Source organism: Mesoplodon mirus (genome assembly GCF_964341445.2).
Source record: "Mesoplodon mirus genome assembly, chromosome: 4".
Lineage (NCBI taxonomy): Eukaryota > Metazoa > Chordata > Mammalia > Artiodactyla > Ziphiidae > Mesoplodon > Mesoplodon mirus.
Window position 1 is genome coordinate 35,007,672 of NC_138979.1, and position 23,310 is coordinate 35,030,981.

Here is a 23,310-nt window from a genome sequence, read left to right on the forward strand (position 1 = left end):
GAAAAAGTGAGAAAACCACTGTGGTTTATCCCCAGCGGTGATGGGTCCATTTCTTGCTGTGACCTCACAGTGCCCCACTGTGATGTACTTCACAAAAACTGTATAAAAGAGCCCAGCTGGGCCAAGGTTTTTGGTCCTTAAGAGCCCAGGAAGCTGCTTTTGGTGACCTGACGGCCTTGGACCCACAGTTAGCTTGTTTTTTCCTTGTTTCTGCAATTTTGTGGATTTTTTTCCTCTTTTCTCTAGCCTTTTTTATTTTTCTCATTTTTATTTCTTCTTTGCCTTTTTCTCCTTTTTCTTTATTTTTTCTCTCTTTATCATTTCTTTCAGTTTAAAATTTTTTCTTCTTTAGCACTGCTAGTTAGTGCTGTCATTCAGTGTAGTTAGCAGGCCACCATGATGGAGGGCCTCACAGCCAACTCCGCTGACAAGGAGGCTCATATTGATGAGTACGAGATCCTCCACACCATTGGTGAAGGCAGCTTCGCTAAAGTGAAGCTGGCCCGGCACATTCTGACCGGGACACAGGTGGCTGTGAAGATCATTAAGAAAGGTCGGCAGAGCTGCTCAACTTCCCAGGCAGTTTACCGGGAAGTGTGCTGTATGAAGGCTCTGGATCACCCCAATATTGTAAAACTGCTGGGGGTGATTGACACGGAGGAGACAATGTTCCTCGTGATGGAGTACCTCAGTGGGGGGGACATGTTCAGCTACCTAGTGAACCATGGCCGTATGACAGAGGCGGAGGCCCGACGCCCGTTCCAGCAGCTGGTCTCCGCCCTGCAGCACTGCCACCAGAGGGGCATCGTGCACAGGGACCTGAAGCTACCGAACCTCCTCTTGGATGCCAACATGAATATAAAACTGACAGACTTTGGCCTCAGCAACAAGTGTGATGAGAGTGGCATACTGGACACGATCTGCGGCACAGTCCCGTATGCTGCCCCGGAACTGTTGCGGGGGCAGAGCTACAGCGGCCCTGCGTTGGACGTGTGGAGCCTGGGTGTAGTTCTCTACAGCATGGTAACTGCGTGCCGGCCCTTTGTGGGAGAAGACGTCCGGGAGATGCGGGAGCAAATCCTACGAGGGCAATACCCCATCCCACCTTACCTGTCTTTGGAGATAAGGGCTCTATTACAAAAAATGATTGCCCTCAACCCCCGTGACAGAGGCACCTTATCTGACGTCATGAGGCATCCATGGGTGAACATGGGCCAGAAGGAGCCACTCCAGCCACCCTGTGAAGAGGACCCGGAGGTGACCACGGTGAGGACTCTGGGCTGGACTTGCGACCAGATCCAAGACCCAGGAACAGGCAGTGTGAGCTCCATGAAACCAATGGTGGGGTCCTCCATCATAACTGTGAGGCCCTTCTCTTCCGGGGACCTCAGTGGCAGTGAACTTGAGGCTTCTTTAAGCCCCGAGTTGTCCACCCTGAAAGCCAGATGGCTCTACCAGGGAGAAAATGGGCAGCTGCAGGAAGACCAGCAGGCAGGGCAGAAGACCAGTGAGCCTGCCTGTCCCCCACCCAGCCTGGAGTCGAGGACTGCCACCCCCAGCCCAGCCGACCAGTGTGGCCCTGGGACATCCCCGTCCACCAGCAGCAGGATTGGAGCCCCAGAGGGAACCAGCTGCCCCCCGGGTGTGTCCAACACTGGAAGGTCCTCCCACGCTGGGCAGCCTGAGAGTATGTCCTCATCCACTCCCTCTGGCCACAGACAGAAAAAGCAAGGGGTGGCTAGGAGAATCTGCAACTTCATATCTAAACACCTTTGTTGCAAGCTGAGGCGTCGTCATAAAGTGAAACCACCTGAACCCCATGGATGACCCGAGGCAGGAAGGTCAGGCTGCCACGCGCCCTGGGACCCGGTCCAGTTGAAGATGACTCTGTTCTCTGCACGGCCTTCAGAAACATCGTATCCAAGACCCTGGCCAGCTCAGAGGATGGTCCGGAGCAGCCCGGGCCACCGAAAGAGAGGCCACCGTGGCTGCAGGTCCACCCCTCAACCCCCACCTGGGTGAAACTTCAGACTTCAGAGACTGGACTGTCATTCCTGGGGCACGTCTCCCCTCCCCCACTCTTCTGTCTTCCGTGTTGGTGGGGGAGGGGGAGAGTTCTTGTTCCAAGAACTCCTTGGTTCTTCCAATTCTAGTTAATAAACTTGATGCTCTAGAGAGATGTATCACACTCTGCTTTGCATCGTCCCTGCACAGACTTGGGGCTGTGCATTTTCCAGTTAGACAAGTGTGTAGCCATGTAGTGCTTGGAGTTAATCAGAACCACTAGAGGGGAAGTGACCTAAGAGAATTAACACAATGACTCCCAGCAGCAACAACTGCTGCACTGCGGGGCAGACGTGCAGAAAGTGTCGAATCCCTTCCTGCACTAACATCCCCGAACATTTTCAGAAGGGCCGAGGGGAACTTTGGATCCCTGTGGCCTGTGTTAATTACATCAGAGAGGCTCATAAAAGGATAAGAAGGTCCCGTGAACCAGCCTGTGCGCAGTGTGGTAAGGTCCCCGTGCAGCTGAGTTTCATGACTGTCACGCAGCAGTTGGGCTCCCCTCTTCCCCTGTGCGAAGGGGCCCTGATGCATGGGTTTATTTTATTTTTCTGGTGTGACCATTTGAAAAGTCTTCATTGAATTTGTTACAATATTCCTTCTGTTTTATGTTTTGGTATTTTTGGCCGCGAGGCACGTGGGATCTTGGTCCCCGACAAGGGATCCAACCCGCACCCCCTGCACTGGAAGGCGAGGTCCACCACTGGACCGCCAGGGAAGTCTCCTTTTTAATTTCATTGTTTTGATGCATGGGTTGGACCACGGGGACTGGATGATTATACTAAATGATCATACTAGCAAAACACTAGATTTGTCGGCATTCCCTGGTTCCCTGGTTCAATAAGCCCTTGAAGACACGGGTGAGTGGAGCAGGGTCTTCTTCCCAGAGGCCTCTCTCTGGGGGCACATGCTCTCGGAGGCATCACCTGCACAGTCCCATTGGCTCTCGTGCGCTTACAGGCCACTTGCCGACTGCGGAATCCTTCACCGCAAGACACAGAGCACTCTGACCACGTGCCCGTGAACCACCTAAGAACAAATACTCCAGGAGCGTATTAGTAAGGACGGGTAGGACAGATCCTACAGGAAGTGCCTTCCAGAGGAAAAATCGATCCTAACATGATGACTGTTTCAGGGCCCTCACACGTCTCTCTGGGAATGGGCAGCAGCACAGATAACTCCCAGCCATACGCTCAGATTTTCTTTTACTCAGAGAAGCAACAGAATCACCACGTAGACAACCAACATAGGGGTGGGATAGAGCCGTCTTCAAGTATGTAAGGAGCCATGACTTGTGTGGCTTCAAAGAGTAGAGCTAGGGCAAAATTAGGCGGAAACTTCAAAAAGGTGCATTTCGGGCTTCCCTGGTGGCGCAGTGGTTGAGAGTCCGCCTGCCGATGCAGGGGACATGGGTTTGTGCCCCGGTCCGGAAAGATCCCACATGCCCCGGAGCGGCTGGGCCCGTGAGCCATGGTCGCTGAGCCTGCGCGTCCAGAGCCCGTGCTCCACAACGGGAGAGGCCACAGCAGTGAGAGGCCCGCGTACCGCAAAAAAAAAAAAAAAAAAAGGTGCATTTCAACTCACTGAAACCAAAGGGAAGAAAATATTGCTAAATCACCTATGTGCTCTTTGTGCTCTGAGACATTTGCATGTTTTCTAATGTAATTGTCATCTTGTTCCCATTCTTGCAATGAAGACAGCGATGTCCACAGGGTTAAATAGCTATGGTCACATAACTAACATGCCAACAGAGCTGGGACTGCTTCTAGATTTACCTGACCCTAAAGTTCATAATGATTATAGGAGACTGAACTAGGACCTGGACACCTTGGAGATACTGAGTGCGCTGTCACTCAAGATGCTCGAGCTGCCACCAGGATGCTGCAGAGTAGGGGTTCCTAACCTGAGCCCCATGGTTCTCCAAGGGAACCACGGACTTGCATGGGAAAAGGATTACATCCTCGTTGTCACTAAGCTCTAACGGCAATTGAGTATTGCCTTCAATTGTAAAAATGCAGGCCACAACGTATATCAGTAGTAGCAATACCTGTGATTTTGTTACCAATAGAAATCACAGCTGTTTTCACATGCCATGAAAATCGTGGCAGGCATCCAGAACAGCAGTTACATTCATCACCATTTCAAAATCAGTTGTACTAGCAGATCCTATAATTTAGTGTGTTGATAGAGAAGCAAATTTACGACTACATCACACATTGAAAACTACTTCAGGAACTGTACTTCCATATAATTAATTGGCTTCCTTTGTAATCAAGTATGTTTTATTTTTATAGATTTAAAACCCTTGTTTGAGAAGGGAGCCATAGGCTTCTCTAGACTACGGAGGGATCCGTGGCACTGAAATGTGAAGGACCCCTGATGTAGAGGGATCTAGGGTTAGATGATCTCTACCGTTTCTTCTAGGTATGAAAGTGTATGACTCTGTTTTCTCTAGGAGTGGCTAAAGGCTTGAGAGTACTTAATAAACAAGGATAAAATTCCCAATGTGAATTCTCACTTTGTGCGAACCAAGAATTGACATAAAGCAGATTTCTTGGATCAAGTTCCTCCTAGTTATTCTAGCATCAGTTTGCTGCCTCCTGAGGGACAGATGACTCTTGCACAAGCTCTTCCTTTGAAGGATAGGAGGAGCTCACGCCAGAGTCAAGGTGCCTACGGCACTGGAAGACAGGTCAAGGTGACTACGGTATCCACGGCTCTTCTGAGAACGTGTTCCGAGGCATCTCTTTTGTTTCACGGTGTGAGCATACCTCCCACCTCTCCTCCAACGCACAGATCATGGATCCGGGGTGGGCATTTGCACAGGGCAGTGAGCTGTACAACATTCTGTACACTTCCGCTTCCTCCTCAGTAAAATGAGGTTGATAATAGTGTCTACCTCACAGGTTTGTGCTCAGTAAGTGCTACTACTGTTTGGGTTTTGTCTTGGTTTGATTTTTTGTTGTTGTTTTTACTATGGGTTTTGGCATTGTGAGCTGAAATGTTGCCTGCCATATCAGTAAACAAAGGATGTTGCAGCCATCAAGCCATCATATTATGGCCGCCCTAATGGTGCACCACCCCAAGGAGACTCAGGATGAGAAAGCACAGGACACTGGCCCCAGATAGTGGAGGTGCACATCAAAGGAATGATTTCAGTAAACCCAGACACTTGCATCTTCCCATACAGACAAAAGCGCTAAATTCCTTAACTTGAGATAGCTGATTTTCTTTAATTAACAGTCATCTTTTGATGTTCCAACTACCTTGTCTTTTGTTGCAAAAACTCCTATATATCGTGGCTCCCCAATCCCCTCCTTGCCACTTCAGAACAGTTTCTCAGCATTATCTGCGATGCTATGTCCCAAGCTTGAAGTCCTCAGAATGTCTGTCAGATGAAACAGACCTCTCGACTTTTCGATTGTGCAGTGTTTTCCGTCCACAGCATCACTGGTCAGTTATCTGCTAGGGGCTATGCTATTCAATCATTCATTCATTCATTTAACAAATATTTTTAGAGTGTGCAGTGGGGCAATCACTGTGCTGAGTAATGGGGATTACTTGTTAAACACACCAGCTGTGGATTTGCTCTCATAGAACTGATGGTCCAGTACGTGGGCAAGACAGGCAGATTGTGGTAAGAGCTGTGCAGAAGAATGATACGGAAATTGAAAAACATACAGCACAGGGTCTGGTTTAGTTTGGGGCCTAGAAGGTTTCCCTGAAAATAGATGAATAGGAATAACTAAGTGAAAAGAGAGGAAGCAGTATGTACAAAGGCCCTGAGTCAGGAGACAGAACGGTCTATCGAAGGTACGGAAAAGTCTATTGTGGATGGAGATCCAATAACCAGGCTGGGAGACACAGCAATGAGGCAGAAGGGCAGCCTGAGACCCAAGCACGGAGGGACTTTTATTTTTTCACTCACGTATTTAGTCAGGCAGCAAATAGGTACTGGGCACTTACTATATGCAAGGCATTATTTTAGACATTGGGGGACAAAGTGAACAAGACAGACACAGTCCCTATGCCAGGAATTTTGACCTTTCTCCTAACGACAATGGGAAGGCATGGAAGGGTTTTCTTTTTTTTTTTTTTTTAACATCTTTCTTAGAGTGTAACTGCTTTACAATGTTGTGTTAGTTTCTGCTCTATAAGGAATTGAATCAGGTCTACGTACACATATATCCCCGTTATCTCCTCCCTCTTGCGTTTCCCTCCCACCCTCCCTATCCCACCCCTCTAGGTGGTCACAAAGCACTGAGCTGATCTCCCTGTGCTATGCGGCTGCTTCACACTAGATATCTATTTTACATTTGGTAGTGTATCTATGTCCATGCCACTCTCTCACTTTGTCCCAGCTTACTGTTCCCCCTCCCCGTGTCCTCAAGTCCATTCTCTAAGTCTGCGTCTTTATTCCTAACCTGCCCCTAGGTTCTTCAGATCCATTTTTTTCTTTTTTCTTTTTAGATTCCGTAAATATGTGTTACCATACGGTATTTATCTGGTATAATAAGGTCAAACCAAGAAAATATATTGCAGATAACGAAAGCCAGGCTTCTCGCTGTCATAGAAAGAAGTTTACAAACAAGAAAAAGGTATAGACTGTAATAACGTCCCTATGTGCTGGACTGGCATTCAAGGTTTCAGTATGAATGCATAGATACAGGAAAAAAATTGTGTGTGTGTGTTTGTGCACATGCACGTGCGTGCACACACATTCAAGGATTAGTGTATATGCAATCAACCTTTTAACCCTCCCAATGACCAAAGCTAGAATGCTTTGAGCAACAAAATAATGATAGTGTTGGATTTCAACCCTTAAATATATATCTATATATAGATATAGATATCTATATCTACAACTATATCTAGATATATAGATATATACGCATCCCGTGGAGTCCATGTGGATATACATAAAGTGAATAAATGGGGAAGAAGGAACAACTCTTCCCTTCCAAAGAATTCCAATTAGTAAAAGTAGACGGAATGAAGAAAGTAGAAGGTCACAATTAGAACATCTTCGTGATAATTGTTGTAGGCACAGTCCACAGTGGATGCTAAAATTAAGGGGCAATACTTTAAGAAACAGTGGAATATTTGCGCAGTGTCAAAGTATTGTCTCTGAAATAAGCATGTATTAATTAGAAAGAGAAAAATAGTAACTTAATAGACAAGAAACATGGCAGAAACTACCAGAACCAAGGATCAAGTCACTGGTAAAAGGACTTATTGACATATTGTTCCCCCTGATAGTATGCGTTAAGAAGGGCAAGAATGCATAACCTCACTCTCATCTTGAGAAAACACTAGATAACCCCAGATTGAGGGCCATTCGATAAAACCTCTAGCCAGTGTCATGGTCAAAAGTGTCAAGGTCATGAAAGACAAGAAGAAATTGAGGAAGCATCCCTGATTGGAGGAGGCTAGAGAGGCAAGGCAACAAAACACAATGTGGGATCCTGGATTAGAACTCGGGCAGAATAAAGGGCAATAGTGGAAAAATGGTAAAATCCCAAAATGTTGACATGTAAAAGACAGAATATTTGGGATTTCATCACACTGTATATGAGAGTGGACCCAAGCCTTACATTAGTAAGGCTTACATTACTCCTCATCCTAACTGTACCTTCCAGCCTAACGCTAATTCGCTTTGGATTTACTGACAAATCAGTTCACATTAAAACAGTTATTTACTGTAAACAGTTCTTTTCAGCTATCATGTTTCATAGCTAGATTACTTTCTCATAATTTTTCCAAAATAAAACTCCTTAGGGATACTATCTTATGCATAAATTCGGTCTAACAAGGCTTTGGCTTTTCTGTTTGTGTGCAAGAGAATAGTGCTGAGAAAAGTCTCATTCACAGCTCTTAAAAGAACGCTTTGAATATACTTCAAAATCAGTAGAAGAGGTTAACCTTCCGTCTCCTTTAATTTCCAAGATGCCTCATTTGGTCACAGGTCGATTTCCGTAGTTGTGAAAATGGCAGCCATGTTTACTCAGTGTTTTCTTCCCTAAGTTCTCTAAGAGCGAGGACAAGATGCCATTCTCCCAGAATGCCTGGATCAGTCAGGGTCACAAGCCTGTCCAGAGTGATTGTCTCCTTTTCACGTTTAGTAAGGGTCCATAAAAATGCCATTAGAGCCAACATCTTAAGAACTACTGGCCAGAGCTTCTCAAATGTAAATGCCTTATACACCTGTTGCAACCCTAAAACTGAGAGAAGTCATCAGTTGCCGTGTTTGCCAAGCCCTCAGGATGTCGTACTCTGTACTAGTCTATAAATCACAGGAAGAGGCAGCTCGTGACAGTGCACAGGTGATCTTGGTGATTTCCTGATTAGAAGGACAGAACGAGGTCCCAAGTGCAGTGGCGCACCTGCTACGGTATTTTATGTTAGTCCTGGAACGTACCATTTACAAGAGCTGGAATTAAAAAACCGGCCATGGGGAAATGACAGTACCCAATTTTAATAGTGGTGATTTTGCATTGACTTCTGTCTGATTGTAGAACCTAGAGGGTTTTTTGTAAAGAAATATATGTTTTTGTGCCAGCTACATGGGGAAGAGAGCTTTTACATTTTGCTTCATCTTCACAGCGGCATTAGGACTCCCCTGCAAAGTTTTATCCTTCTTGACCCGATTGACAGCACCTTTGTTTGTAGAGGTCTAGCGAACACAAATTAAGATGCTTTACAAACGTACAGTGGTGAGTTGCGTCTGTGCAGCCTCCTGCAAAAAAAAAAAAAAAAATCCATTGAACACATAGCTCATTAGAGATCTAGTTACAAAAAGAAGTGCATGATTTTATGAAAAGCGGAAACTGAGATCACAGAGGGAAGCGAAGAAGCTAGGCTTGGGTTAGGGCCACTGCTTGGCACTGGAGTCAGAAGTGCCCTGGACTCCCTTCTTAGCTGGGCCAAGTGGCTTCTCGATGCCCTCAGGGGACGTCACAGCCCTTCAGGCCACCTGCTCCTCCCAGTGCTGACAGCGGCACTAGCTTCTGGGGTGTCATGAACCCCAGGGAAAACTTACCAAAGCAATGGACCTCCCCCTAGAAAAATATATATGATTACATTTCCCACATAACTTCAGGGCATTTACACACCTGTCCAATCCCATCCAAGGAAGCCTTGTCTGTGGGGCTGAAATTCCAAGACAGAAAGAGGCTGCGGAGAGGCTCCCAGTGCTCGTTAGTAGGCCACCGACCACCCTACTCAGTCAACTATTCTTTTCTCTACAGGACACCAAGTTGCACCCACATCAAAGCAGCTACTCTCCTGATGTCCCAAGACACCACATCCGTTCAGAATGGCCCTGCGGACGAGACCCTGACAAGGTTGGCTCCATGCGGTCTGGTTTGCACAAGGCTTCGGGGTGGTCGCAATACTATCACAGGAAGGCCCCAGGTAGTGCCGCCAGGAAGAGGGTTTCTCTCCCGGCTCGCAGCGTCTCTCAGCCACCGTCTTGCAGCTCCTCGTGTGGACACCGTCCACCTTCCGAGACTGGAAGCCCTGACCACAGGCTGATGTACCAGGGCCTCCAAGGGCCTGTGTGCCAACATGCATCACAAGCCCCCCGACGAGCGGTTCCTCCAAAAGGTGGGTCTGAAATGAGAAAAACAAACAAAAAGGTGGACAGTGGGAGAAAGTGGGGTGTCACTTCTTGCTGGGATCAAGCCTTTTACTGTACTGTACTTTCAGTATAGCAAAGGCTTGACAGTTATGACCTTATTCAACAGGAAACTCATCTGAATTGTTCCTGGCTGACTAAGCAAAGTGGTGGAGGAATCACAACCTCAATAGAGGCAAGCAAACCACGTGTTTCCATGAGCCTCCGGCACCACATCAAGGCACGCACCTCAAAAGACACAGTCTCCTGATGAGCTGGAGCAGATCGATTTAGGCAAGGAAGAGAAGAATGACACATTTGTTAACAAACTGTAAGCTCCGTTTATATAAGCACTTGAAATATATTCTGGTATGAGTATGAATTTGTTTGTGAGCAATGTTCTCCACTAAGAGGAGCGCTCTAGTTTACATTTAGGACACACTGGGCTTCCCTGGTGGCGCAGTGGTTGAGAGTCCGCCTGCCGATGCAGGGGACACGGGTTCGTGCCCCGGACCGGGAAGATCCCTCATGCCGCGGAGAGGCTGGGCCCGTGAGCCATGGCCGCTGGGCCTGCGCGTCCGGAGCCTGTGCTCCGCAGCGGGAGAGGCCACGGCAGTGAGAGGCCCGTGTACCGCAAAAACAAGAGTATTTGGTATAATACATACTATTGAGGATGGCACCATGAGAAATCATAATTTAGTAGGAACTGTCCATTATGAGAGGTGGTATAGAGGACAGATGATGCCACTTTCAGGCGGTCATAGTCACTACTGAGGTGGCAGAGGTTGTGTGCTGCCCTAGGGCGGGGCCGGTACCTCCTGTCATCACAGCCGGACTCAGAACGGTTGGGGTGTTGACAAATTATATGCTGCTGCTGCTGCTGCTGCATCCTCACAGCGCGACCCAGGCAACGTCCAGGACACTGGAACAAAAGCACAGTGCAGTATAAACAACATCGTGAGCTCATGCATGCTGGGGTTCCAAAACCATGTGCTGCAGCGGCACTGCTGAGGACTAGCTACGGGGGATCAGCTGTCCCCGAGGGAAGTTAAGGAGGATGGAAGCCCAGCTCTAAGGGCCAGACAGCCCTCCTTCAGAGCCAGAAGTTTCCTTTCCTCCTCTTTTCCCCCAGAAACTTAGACCACCTCTGGGCAGAAGGGGAAAGCACAGGGCCAATCTGTAATTGACCAGTCTTAGGTTCAGAAATAACTATGCTTAAAACCATAAGCCGTGGGCAAGTTTGGGTTTTCCTGCTCAGAGCAAAAATGAAGGCTATGTGTTGAGGTGAGTTCAATTACGGAAAAAAAATATTTTGACATGCAGTTCTTAAATTTTTCTGTACTCATGACACCTATTAATTTTTCCTGTGATTTGTTTTATGCTTGAAAAGGTCTTTCCCGTCCTGATAGTTCTAGTCCAGTTTAATTACTTTTACACTGAGCACTTGAATCAAGTCAGAATTTATTCTGAGGTACGCTGTGAGTTTGGGCTCTCATTTTACTTGTTTTTCTTACATTAGTTGACCAGTTTCCCTCATACAATCTTTTTTTTTTCGTAACAACATTATTGTGATATAACTCACATACTGTACAAGTCACTGTTTAACAGATACAACTTAATGGTTTTTAGAGTTGTGCAACCATCACCACAATCAATTTTAAGACTTTATCACCATCCCCAAAAGAAACCCTTTACCCTTTAGCATCTACTCCCAATTCCTCTCCTGGCCTCTCCCCCTCAGGTCTAGATAACTGTTCAGCTACCTTTTTCTCTAGAGACTTACCTACTGTAGACACTTCATATAAGTAGAATCATACAATATGTGGTCTTTTGTGTCTGCCTTCCCTCCCTGACCATAATGTCTTTAAGGTTCATCACCTTGTAATACATATTAGTACTTTATTCTTTTGAATGGCCAGATGATATTCCATTGTACAAATACACCACGTTTATCTATCTGTCAGGTATTTCCAATTTTTGGAGTTGTATTATGGGTTTGATTTGAGTTATTCCCAGTTTTTGGTTCTTATAAATAATGCTGCTGTGAACATTCATGTACAAGTTTTTGTGTGAACCTGTTTTCGTTTCTCTTCGGTACATACCTAGGAGTAGAATTACTGGGTCATATGGTAACCCATACATTTAACGTTTTGAAGAACTGTCAGACTGTTTTCCAAAGTGGCTAGACCATTTTACATTCCCGCTTGCAAAGTACTAAGGTTCCAATTTCTCCATGTCCTCATCAACACTTACTACTATCTCTCTTTGTGATTAACATTTCCCTAATGAGTAATGATGCTAAGTATCTTTTCCTGTTCTTATTGGCCATTTGTAAGTCTTTATTGGAGAAATGTCTATTCAGATCCTTTTCAATATTTTAATTAGTTTATTTGTGTTTTTATTATTGAGTTTGAGTGTTCTTTATATATTTTAGAAACAAGTTCCCTTTCATATACATGATTTTTTTAAACATTTTTATTGGAGTACAATGGCTTTACAATGGTGTGTTGTTTTCTGCTTTATAACAAAGTGAATCTGTTATACATATACATATGTCCCCATATCTCTTCCCTCTTGCGTCTCCCTCCCTCCCACCCTCCCTATCCCACCGCTCTAGGTGGTCACAAAGCACTGAGCTGATCTCCCTGTGCTATGCAGCTGCTTCCCACTATCTATCTATTTTTCGTTTGGTACTATATATATGTCCATGCCACTCTCTTTGTCGCAGCTTACCCTTCCCCCTCCCCATATCCTCAAGTCCATTCTCTAGTAGGTCTGCATCTTTATTCCCATCTCGCCCCTAGGTTCTTCTGACCATTTTCTTTATTCCTTTATTTTTTTTGGATTCCATATATATGTGTTAGCATACAGTATCTGTTTTTCTCTTTCTGACTTACTTCACTCTGTATGACAGTCTCTAGGTCCATCCACCTCACTACAAATAACTCAGTTCTGCTCCTTTTTATGACTGAGTAATATTCCATTGTATATATGTGCCACATCTTCTTTATCCATTCATCTGTTGATGGATACTTAGGTTGCTTCCATGTCCTGGCTATTGTAAATAGAGCTGCATTGAGCATTTTGGTACATGACTCTTTTTGAATTATGGTTTTCTCAGGGTATATGCCCAGTCGTGGGATTACTGGGTCGTATGGTAGTTCTATTTTTAGTTTTTTAAGGAACGTCCATACTGTTCTCCACAGTGACTATATCATTTTACATTCCCACCAACAGTGCAAGATGGTTCCCTTTTCCCCACACCCTATCCAGCATTTATTGTTTGTAGATTTTTTGATGATGGCCATTCTGACTGGTGTGAGATAATATCTCATTGTAGTTTTGATTTGCATTTCTGTAATGATTAATGGTGCTGAGCATTCTTTCATGTGTCTGTTGGCAATCTGTATATCTTCTTTGGAGAAATGTCTATTTAGGGCTTCTGCCCATTTTTGGATTGGGTTGTTTGTTTTTTTGATGCTGAGCTGCGTGAGTTGCTTATATGTTTTGGAGATTAATCCTTTGTCAGTTGCTTCATTTGCAAATATTTTCTCCCATTCTGAGGGTTGTCTTTTCATCTTGTTTATGGTTTCCTTTGCTGTCCAAAATCTTTTAAGTTTCATTAGGTCCCATTTGTTTATTTTTGTTTTTATTTCCATTTCTCTAGGAGGTGGGACAAAAAGGATCTTGCTGTGATTTATGTCATAGAGTGTTCTGCCTATGTTTTCCTCTAAGAGTTTGATGGTGTCTGGCCTTACATTTAGGTCTTTAATCCATGTTGAGTTTATTTTTGTGTAGGGTGTTAGGGACTGTTCTAATCATATGGTTTTTCTCCTTCAATTTGTTAATATGGTGTATCACGTTGATTGATTTGCGTATATTGAATCCTTGCATTCCTGGGATAAACCCCACTTCATCATAGTGCATGATCCTTTCAATGCACTGTTGGATTCTGTTTGCTAGTATTTTGTTGAGGATTTTTGGATCTATGTTCATCAGTGATATTGGCCTGTAGTTTTCTTTCTTTGTCACATCTTTGTCTGGCTTTGGTATCAGAGTGATGTTGGCCTTGTAGAATGAGTTTGGGAGTGTTCCTCCCTCTGCTATATTTTGGAAGAGTTGTAGAAGGATAGGTGTTAGCTCTTCTCTAAATGTTTGATAGAATTCGCCTGTGAAGCCATCTGGTCCTGGGCTTTTGTTTGTTGGAAGATTTTTTATCACAGTTTCAATTTCAGTGCTTGTGATTGGTCTGTTCATATTTTCTATTTCTTCCTGGTTTAGTCTCAGAAGGTTGTGCATTTCTAAGAATTTGTCCATTTCTTCCAGGTTGTCCATTTTATTGTCATATAGTTGCTGGTAGTAATCTTTCATGATCCTTTGTATTTCTGCAGTGTCAGTTATTTATCCTTTTTCATTTCTAATTCTATTGATTTGAGTCTTCTCCCTATTTTTTCTTAATGAGTCTGGCTAATGGTTTATCAATTTTGTTTCTTCTCAAAGAACCACCTTTTAGTTTTATTGATCTTTGCTATCGTTTCCTTCATTTCTGTTTCATTTATTTCTGATCTGATCTTTATGATTTCTTTCCTTCTGCTAACTTTGGGTGTTTTTTGTTCTTCTTTCTCTAATCGCTTTAGGTGTAAGGTTAGGTTGTTTATTTGAGATGTTTCTTGTTTCGTAAGGTAGGCTTGTATAGCTATAAACTTCCCTCTTAGAACTGCTTTTGCTGCATCCCATAGGTTTTGGGTCATTGTGTTTTCATTGTCATTTGTTTCTAGGTATTTTTTGATTTCCTCTTTGATTTCTTCAGTGCTCTCTTGGTTATTAAGTAGTGTGTTGTTTAGCCTCCATGTGTTTGTATTCCTTACAGATTTTTTCCTGTAACTGATATCTAGTCTCATAACGTTGTGGTCGGAAAAGAGACTTGATACAATTTCAATTTTCTTAAATTTACCAAGGCTTGATTTGTGACCCAAGATATGATCTATCCTGGAGAATGTTCCATGAGCACCCGAGGAAAATGTGTATTCTGTTGTTTTTGGATGGAATGTCCTATAAATATCAATTAAGTCCATCTTGTTTAATGTATCATTTAAAGCTTCTGTTTCCTTATTTATTTTTGTTTTGGCTGATATGTCCATTGGTGAAAGTGGGGTGTTAATGTCCCCTACTATGATTGTGTTACTGTCGATTTCGCCTTTCATGACTGTTAGTATTTGCCTTATGTATTGAGGTGCTCCTATGTTGGGGGCATAAATATTTACAATTGTTATATCATCTTCTTGGATTGATCCCTTGATCATTATGTAGTGTCCTTCTTGGTCTCTTGTAATAGTCTTTGTTTTAAAGTCTATTTTGTCTGATACGAGAATTGCTACTCCAGCTTTCTTTTGATTTCCATTTGCATGGAATATCTTTTTCCATCCCCTCACTTTCAGTCTGTATGTGTCCCTAGGTCTGAAGTGGGTCTCTTGTAGACAGCATATATACAGGTCTTGTTTTTGTATCCATTCAGCCAGTCTCTGTCTTTTGGTTGGAGGATTTAATCCATTTACATTTAAGGTAATTATCGATATTTATGTTCCTATTACCATTTTCGTAATTGCTTTGGGTTTATTATTGTAGGTCTTTTCCTTCTCTTGTGTTTCCTGCCTAGAGAAGTTCCTTTAGCGTTTGTTGTAAAGCTGGATTGGTGGTGCTGAATTTGCTTAGCTTTTGCTTGTCTCTAAAGCTTTTAATTTCTCTGTCAAATCTGAATGAGATCCTTGCTGGGTAGAGTAATCTTGGTTTTAGGATTTTCCCTTTCATCACTTTAAATATGTCCTGCCACTCCCTTCTGGATTGCAGAGTTTCTGCTGAAAGATCAGCTGTTAACCTTATGGGGATTCCCTTATGTGTTATTTTTTGTTTTTCCCGTGCTGCTTTTAATATTTGTTCTTTGTATTTAATTTTTGATAGTTTGATTAATATGTGTCTTGGCTTGTTTCTCCTTGGATTTATCTTGTATGGGACTCTGTGCTCTCTGGACTTGATTAACTATTTCCTTTCCCATATTAGGGAAGTTTTCAATGATAATCCCTTCAAATATTTTCTCAGTCCCTTTCTTTTTCTCTTCTTCTTCTGGGACCCCTATAATTCGAATGTTGGTGCCTTTAATGCTGTCCCAGAGGTCTCTGAGACTGTCCTCAATTCTTTTCATTCTTTTTTCTTTATTCTGCTCTTCAGTAGTTATTTCCACTATTTTATCTTCCAGGTCACTTATCCATTCTTCTGCCTTAGTTATTCTGCTACTGATCCCCTCTAGAGAATTTTTTATTTCATTTACTGGGTTGTTCATCACTGTTTGTTTGCTCTTTTGTTCTTTTAGGTCCTTGCTAAACGTTTCATGTATTTTCTCCATTCTATTTACAAGATTTTGGATCATCTTTACTATCATTATTCTGAATTGTTTTTCAGGTAGACTGCCTATTTCCTCTTTATTTGTTAGGTCTGGTGGGTTTTTGCCTTGCTCCTTCATCTGCTGTGTGTTTCTCTGTCTTCTCATTTTGCTTAACTTACTATGCTTGGGGTCTCCTTTTCACAGACTGCAGGTTCGTAGTTCCCGTTGTTTTTGGTGTCTCTCCCCAGTGGCTACAGTTGGTTCCATGGGTTGTGTAGGCTTCCTGGTGGATGGGACTAATGCCTGTGTTCTGGTGCATGAGGCTGGATCTTTTCTGGTGGGCACATCCATGTCTGGTGGTGTGTTTTGGGGTGTTTGTGGCCTTATTATGATTTTAGGCAGCCTCTGTGCTAATGGATGGGGTTGTGTTACTGTATTGCTAGTTGTTTGGTATAGGGTGTCCTGCACTGTAGCTTGCTGGTCGTTGAGTGGAGCTGGGTCTTGGCATTGAGATGGAGATCTTTGGGAGATTTTTGCCATTTGATATTATGTGGAGCTGGGAGGTCTCTTGTGGACTAGTGCCCTGAACTGGCTCTCCCTTCTCAGTGGCATAGCCCTGATGCCTGGCTGGAGCACCAAGAGCCTGTGCTCCACACGGCTCAGAATAAAATGGAGAAAAAAAAAGAAAGAAGAAGATAAAATAAAATAATGTAAAATAAACTAAAGTTATTAATATAAAAAATAATTATTAAGAAAAAACATTTTTTACGTTGAAAAAAAAAAAAGGACAGGGCCTCCCTGGTGGCGCACTGGTTGAGAGTCCGCCTGCCGATGCAGGGGATATAGGTTCATGCCCCGGTCCGGGAGGATCCCATATGCCGCGGAGCGGCTGGGCCCGTGAGCCATGGCCGCTGAGCCTGCACATCCGGAGCCTGTGCTCCGCAACGGGAGAGGCCACAACAGTGAGAAGCCCGTGTACCGCAGAAAAAAAAAAGGACAGACAGAACCCTAGGACAAATGGTAAAAGCAAAGCTATACAGACAAAATCACACAGAGAAACATACACATATACACTCACTAAAAGAGAAAAAGGGAGATATATATATATATATATATATGTAGTTGCTCCGAAAGTCCACCTCCTCAATTTGGGATGATTTGTTTTCTATTCAGGTATTCCACAGATGCAGGGTACATCAGGTTGATTGTGGAGATTTAATCCTCTGCTCCTGAGGCTGCTGGGAGAAATTTCCCTTTCTCTCCTTTGTTTGCACAGCTCCTGGGATTCCGCTTTGGATTTGGCCCCGCCTCTGTGTGTAGGTGACCGATGGGCATCTATTCTTCACTCAGACAGGATAGGGTTAAAGGAGCTGCTGATTCAGGGGCTCTGGCTCACTCAGGCTGGGGGGAGGGAGGAGTATGGATGCGAGGCAAGCCTGTGGTGGCAGAGGCCAGCGTGATGTTGCACTAGCCTGAAGTGTGCTGTGTGTTCTCCCGGGGAAGTTGTCCCTGGATCACAGGACCTTGGCAATGGCGGGCTGCACAGGATCCCGGGAGGGGAAGTGTGGGTAGTGACCTGTGCTTGCTCACTGGTTTCTTGGTGGCGGCAGCAGCATCCTTAGCATCTCATGCCCATCTCTGGGGTCTGCGCTGATAGCCGCGGCTCACACCCGTCTCTGTAGCTCATTTAAGTGGCGCTCTTAATCCCCTCTCCTCACGCACCAGGAAACAAAGAGGCAAGAAAGAGTCTCTTGAGTCTTCGGCAGGTCCAGACTTTTCCCCGGACTCCCTGCTGGCTAGCTGTGGCGCACTAGCCCCTTCAGGCTATGTTCACACAGCCAACCACAGTCCTCTCCCTGGGATTCGACCTCCAAAGCCTGAGCCTCAGCTCCCAGCCCCCACCCACCCCGGCAGGTGAGCAGACAAGCCTCTCGGGCTGGTGAGTGCTGGTTGGCACTGATCCTCTGTGCGGGTATCTCTCTGCTTTGCCCTCGGCACCCCTGTTGCTGCACTCTCCTCTGTGGCTCCGAAGCTCCCCCCTCTGCCACCCGTAGTCTCCGTCCGCCAAGGGGCCTCCTAGTATGTAGAAACCTTTCCTCCTTCACAGCTCCCTCTCACTGGTGCAGGTCCCGTCCCTATTCTTTTGTCTCTTTTGTTTCTTTTTTCTTTTGCCCTACCCATGTACGTGGGGAGTTTCTTGCCTTTTGGGAGGTCTGAGGTCTTCTGCCAGTGTTTAGTAGGTGCTCGGTAGGTGTTGTTCCACATGTAGATGTATTTCTGATATATCTGTGGGGAGGAAGGTGATCTCCACGTCTTACTCTTCCACCACCTTGAAGCTCCTCCTCATATATATGATTTTTAAATATTTTCTCCCATTCTGTGGGCTGTCCACTTTCTTGATCATGTCCTTCGTAGCAAAAAAAAGTTTTTAATTTTGATGTGGTCCAATTTATTTTTGTTGTTGTTGTAGCTTATGTTTTGGTGTCATATCTAAGAAACCGTCTCCTAATCCAAAGCATGAAGATTTATGGCTACATTTTCTTCCAGGAGCTTTATTGTTTTAGCTCTTAAGTTTAGGTCTCTGATAAATTTTGACTTAATTTTTTGTATATGTTGTAGGCTAGGAATCCAAGTTCTTTCTTTTGGATGTGGCTATTCAGTTGTCCTGCAGCATTTGCTGAGGAGATTATTCTTTCCCCATTGAATGGTCTTGGCACCTTTGCAGAAAATCAGTTGACATAGATACATGGATTTATCTCCAGACTTTCAACTCTCTTTCATCAATCTATGTGTCTATGCTATGCGAGTACCACACTCTCATGATGATTACAGTTTCGTAGTAAGTTTTGAAACTGAGAAGTCTGAGCCCTCCCACTTTGTTCTTTCTCTAGATTGTTCTGGCTATACTGGGTCCTTTATATTTCCATATGAATTTTAGGATCAGCTTGTCAATTTCTGCAAAGAAGCTGGGATTTTGAAAGGGATTGTGTTGAATCTGTAGATCAAGTGTAGACATTATGAGGTCTCTAAAATTATTACATCTTTTCAAACTAGAAATAAAAAGGCCACTGAAGTATCCTACAGATTTTAATTTATACCAAAGTGAATACCAAATTCTAATAACACACGTACAGAAAAATTTCTTTGGGATCCTTTTTCCTAAGTGTAAAGGGGCCTTGAACTGAAAAAGTGAGAAAACCACTGTGGTTTATCCCCAGCGGTGATGGGTCCATTTCTTGCTGTGACCTCACAGTGCCCCACTGTGATGTACTTCACAAAAACTGTATAAAAGAGCCCAGCTGGGCCAAGGTTTTTGGTCCTTAAGAGCCCAGGAAGCTGCTTTTGGTGACCTGACGGCCTTGGACCCACAGTTAGCTTGTTTTTTCCTTGTTTCTGCAATTTTGTGGATTTTTTTCCTCTTTTCTCTAGCCTTTTTTATTTTTCTCATTTTTATTTCTTCTTTGCCTTTTTCTCCTTTTTCTTTATTTTTTCTCTCTTTATCATTTCTTTCAGTTTAAAATTTTTTCTTCTTTAGCACTGCTAGTTAGTGCTGTCATTCAGTGTAGTTAGCAGGCCACCATGATGGAGGGCCTCACAGCCAACTCCGCTGACAAGGAGGCTCATATTGATGAGTACGAGATCCTCCACACCATTGGTGAAGGCAGCTTCGCTAAAGTGAAGCTGGCCCGGCACATTCTGACCGGGACACAGGTGGCTGTGAAGATCATTAAGAAAGGTCGGCAGAGCTGCTCAACTTCCCAGGCAGTTTACCGGGAAGTGTGCTGTATGAAGGCTCTGGATCACCCCAATATTGTAAAACTGCTGGGGGTGATTGACACGGAGGAGACAATGTTCCTCGTGATGGAGTACCTCAGTGGGGGGGACATGTTCAGCTACCTAGTGAACCATGGCCGTATGACAGAGGCGGAGGCCCGACGCCCGTTCCAGCAGCTGGTCTCCGCCCTGCAGCACTGCCACCAGAGGGGCATCGTGCACAGGGACCTGAAGCTACCGAACCTCCTCTTGGATGCCAACATGAATATAAAACTGACAGACTTTGGCCTCAGCAACAAGTGTGATGAGAGTGGCATACTGGACACGATCTGCGGCACAGTCCCGTATGCTGCCCCGGAACTGTTGCGGGGGCAGAGCTACAGCGGCCCTGCGTTGGACGTGTGGAGCCTGGGTGTAGTTCTCTACAGCATGGTAACTGCGTGCCGGCCCTTTGTGGGAGAAGACGTCCGGGAGATGCGGGAGCAAATCCTACGAGGGCAATACCCCATCCCACCTTACCTGTCTTTGGAGATAAGGGCTCTATTACAAAAAATGATTGCCCTCAACCCCCGTGACAGAGGCACCTTATCTGACGTCATGAGGCATCCATGGGTGAACATGGGCCAGAAGGAGCCACTCCAGCCACCCTGTGAAGAGGACCCGGAGGTGACCACGGTGAGGACTCTGGGCTGGACTTGCGACCAGATCCAAGACCCAGGAACAGGCAGTGTGAGCTCCATGAAACCAATGGTGGGGTCCTCCATCATAACTGTGAGGCCCTTCTCTTCCGGGGACCTCAGTGGCAGTGAACTTGAGGCTTCTTTAAGCCCCGAGTTGTCCACCCTGAAAGCCAGATGGCTCTACCAGGGAGAAAATGGGCAGCTGCAGGAAGACCAGCAGGCAGGGCAGAAGACCAGTGAGCCTGCCTGTCCCCCACCCAGCCTGGAGTCGAGGACTGCCACCCCCAGCCCAGCCGACCAGTGTGGCCCTGGGACATCCCCGTCCACCAGCAGCAGGATTGGAGCCCCAGAGGGAACCAGCTGCCCCCCGGGTGTGTCCAACACTGGAAGGTCCTCCCACGCTGGGCAGCCTGAGAGTATGTCCTCATCCACTCCCTCTGGCCACAGACAGAAAAAGCAAGGGGTGGCTAGGAGAATCTGCAACTTCATATCTAAACACCTTTGTTGCAAGCTGAGGCGTCGTCATAAAGTGAAACCGCCTGAACCCCATGGATGACCCGAGGCAGGAAGGTCAGGCTGCCACGCGCCCTGGGACCCGGTCCAGTTGAAGATGACTCTGTTCTCTGCACGGCCTTCAGAAACATCGTATCCAAGACCCTGGCCAGCTCAGAGGATGGTCCGGAGCAGCCCGGGCCACCGAAAGAGAGGCCACCGTGGCTGCAGGTCCACCCCTCAACCCCCACCTGGGTGAAACTTCAGACTTCAGAGACTGGACTGTCATTCCTGGGGCACGTCTCCCCTCCCCCACTCTTCTGTCTTCCGTGTTGGTGGGGGAGGGGGAGAGTTCTTGTTCCAAGAACTCCTTGGTTCTTCCAATTCTAGTTAATAAACTTGATGCTCTAGAGAGATGTATCACACTCTGCTTTGCATCGTCCCTGCACAGACTTGGGGCTGTGCATTTTCCAGTTAGACAAGTGTGTAGCCATGTAGTGCTTGGAGTTAATCAGAACCACTAGAGGGGAAGTGACCTAAGAGAATTAACACAATGACTCCCAGCAGCAACAACTGCTGCACTGCGGGGCAGACGTGCAGAAAGTGTCGAATCCCTTCCTGCACTAACATCCCCGAACATTTTCAGAAGGGCCGAGGGGAACTTTGGATCCCTGTGGCCTGTGTTAATTACATCAGAGAGGCTCATAAAAGGATAAGAAGGTCCCGTGAACCAGCCTGTGCGCAGTGTGGTAAGGTCCCCGTGCAGCTGAGTTTCATGACTGTCACGCAGCAGTTGGGCTCCCCTCTTCCCCTGTGCGAAGGGGCCCTGATGCATGGGTTTATTTTATTTTTCTGGTGTGACCATTTGAAAAGTCTTCATTGAATTTGTTACAATATTCCTTCTGTTTTATGTTTTGGTATTTTTGGCCGCGAGGCACGTGGGATCTTGGTCCCCGACAAGGGATCCAACCCGCACCCCCTGCACTGGAAGGCGAGGTCCACCACTGGACCGCCAGGGAAGTCTCCTTTTTAATTTCATTGTTTTGATGCATGGGTTGGACCACGGGGACTGGATGATTATACTAAATGATCATACTAGCAAAACACTAGATTTGTCGGCATTCCCTGGTTCCCTGGTTCAATAAGCCCTTGAACACACGGGTGAGTGGAGCAGGGTCTTCTTCCCAGAGGCCTCTCTCTGGGGGCACATGCTCTCGGAGGCATCACCTGCACAGTCCCATTGGCTCTCGTGCGCTTACAGGCCACTTGCCGACTGCGGAATCCTTCACCGCAAGACACAGAGCACTCTGACCACGTGCCCGTGAACCACCTAAGAACAAATACTCCAGGAGCGTATTAGTAAGGACGGGTAGGACAGATCCTACAGGAAGTGCCTTCCAGAGGAAAAATCGATCCTAACATGATGACTGTTTCAGGGCCCTCACACGTCTCTCTGGGAATGGGCAGCAGCACAGATAACTCCCAGCCATACGCTCAGATTTTCTTTTACTCAGAGAAGCAACAGAATCACCACGTAGACAACCAACATAGGGGTGGGATAGAGCCGTCTTCAAGTATGTAAGGAGCCATGACTTGTGTGGCTTCAAAGAGTAGAGCTAGGGCAAAATTAGGCGGAAACTTCAAAAAGGTGCATTTCGGGCTTCCCTGGTGGCGCAGTGGTTGAGAGTCCGCCTGCCGATGCAGGGGACATGGGTTTGTGCCCCGGTCCGGAAAGATCCCACATGCCCCGGAGCGGCTGGGCCCGTGAGCCATGGTCGCTGAGCCTGCGCGTCCAGAGCCCGTGCTCCACAACGGGAGAGGCCACAGCAGTGAGAGGCCCGCGTACCGCAAAAAAAAAAAAAAAAAAGGTGCATTTCAACTCACTGAAACCAAAGGGAAGAAAATATTGCTAAATCACCTATGTGCTCTTTGTGCTCTGAGACATTTGCATGTTTTCTAATGTAATTGTCATCTTGTTCCCATTCTTGCAATGAAGACAGCGATGTCCACAGGGTTAAATAGCTATGGTCACATAACTAACATGCCAACAGAGCTGGGACTGCTTCTAGATTTACCTGACCCTAAAGTTCATAATGATTATAGGAGACTGAACTAGGACCTGGACACCTTGGAGATACTGAGTGCGCTGTCACTCAAGATGCTCGAGCTGCCACCAGGATGCTGCAGAGTAGGGGTTCCTAACCTGAGCCCCATGGTTCTCCAAGGGAACCACGGACTTGCATGGGAAAAGGATTACATCCTCGTTGTCACTAAGCTCTAACGGCAATTGAGTATTGCCTTCAATT

The 23,310-nt window shown here is 45.7% G+C and overlaps 1 protein-coding gene across 21 annotated transcripts in view; it reads left to right on the forward strand.

The window, feature by feature from the left end:
- Positions 1-23,310, forward strand: part of LOC309802169 (uncharacterized protein) — a 249,174-nt gene that overhangs the window by 78,475 nt on the left and 147,389 nt on the right. For 18 of the 21 annotated variants that reach the window (XR_014293724.1, XR_014293725.1, XR_014293726.1 and 15 more), the window contains 2 exons: positions 9,312-9,669; positions 9,810-10,010. The gene's annotated coding sequence lies outside the window, so the exon portion shown is untranslated. The remainder of the gene's footprint in view (positions 1-9,311; positions 9,670-9,809; positions 10,011-23,310) is intronic. The other 3 variants (XR_014293736.1, XR_014293737.1, XR_014293739.1) reach the window with 1 other exon arrangement.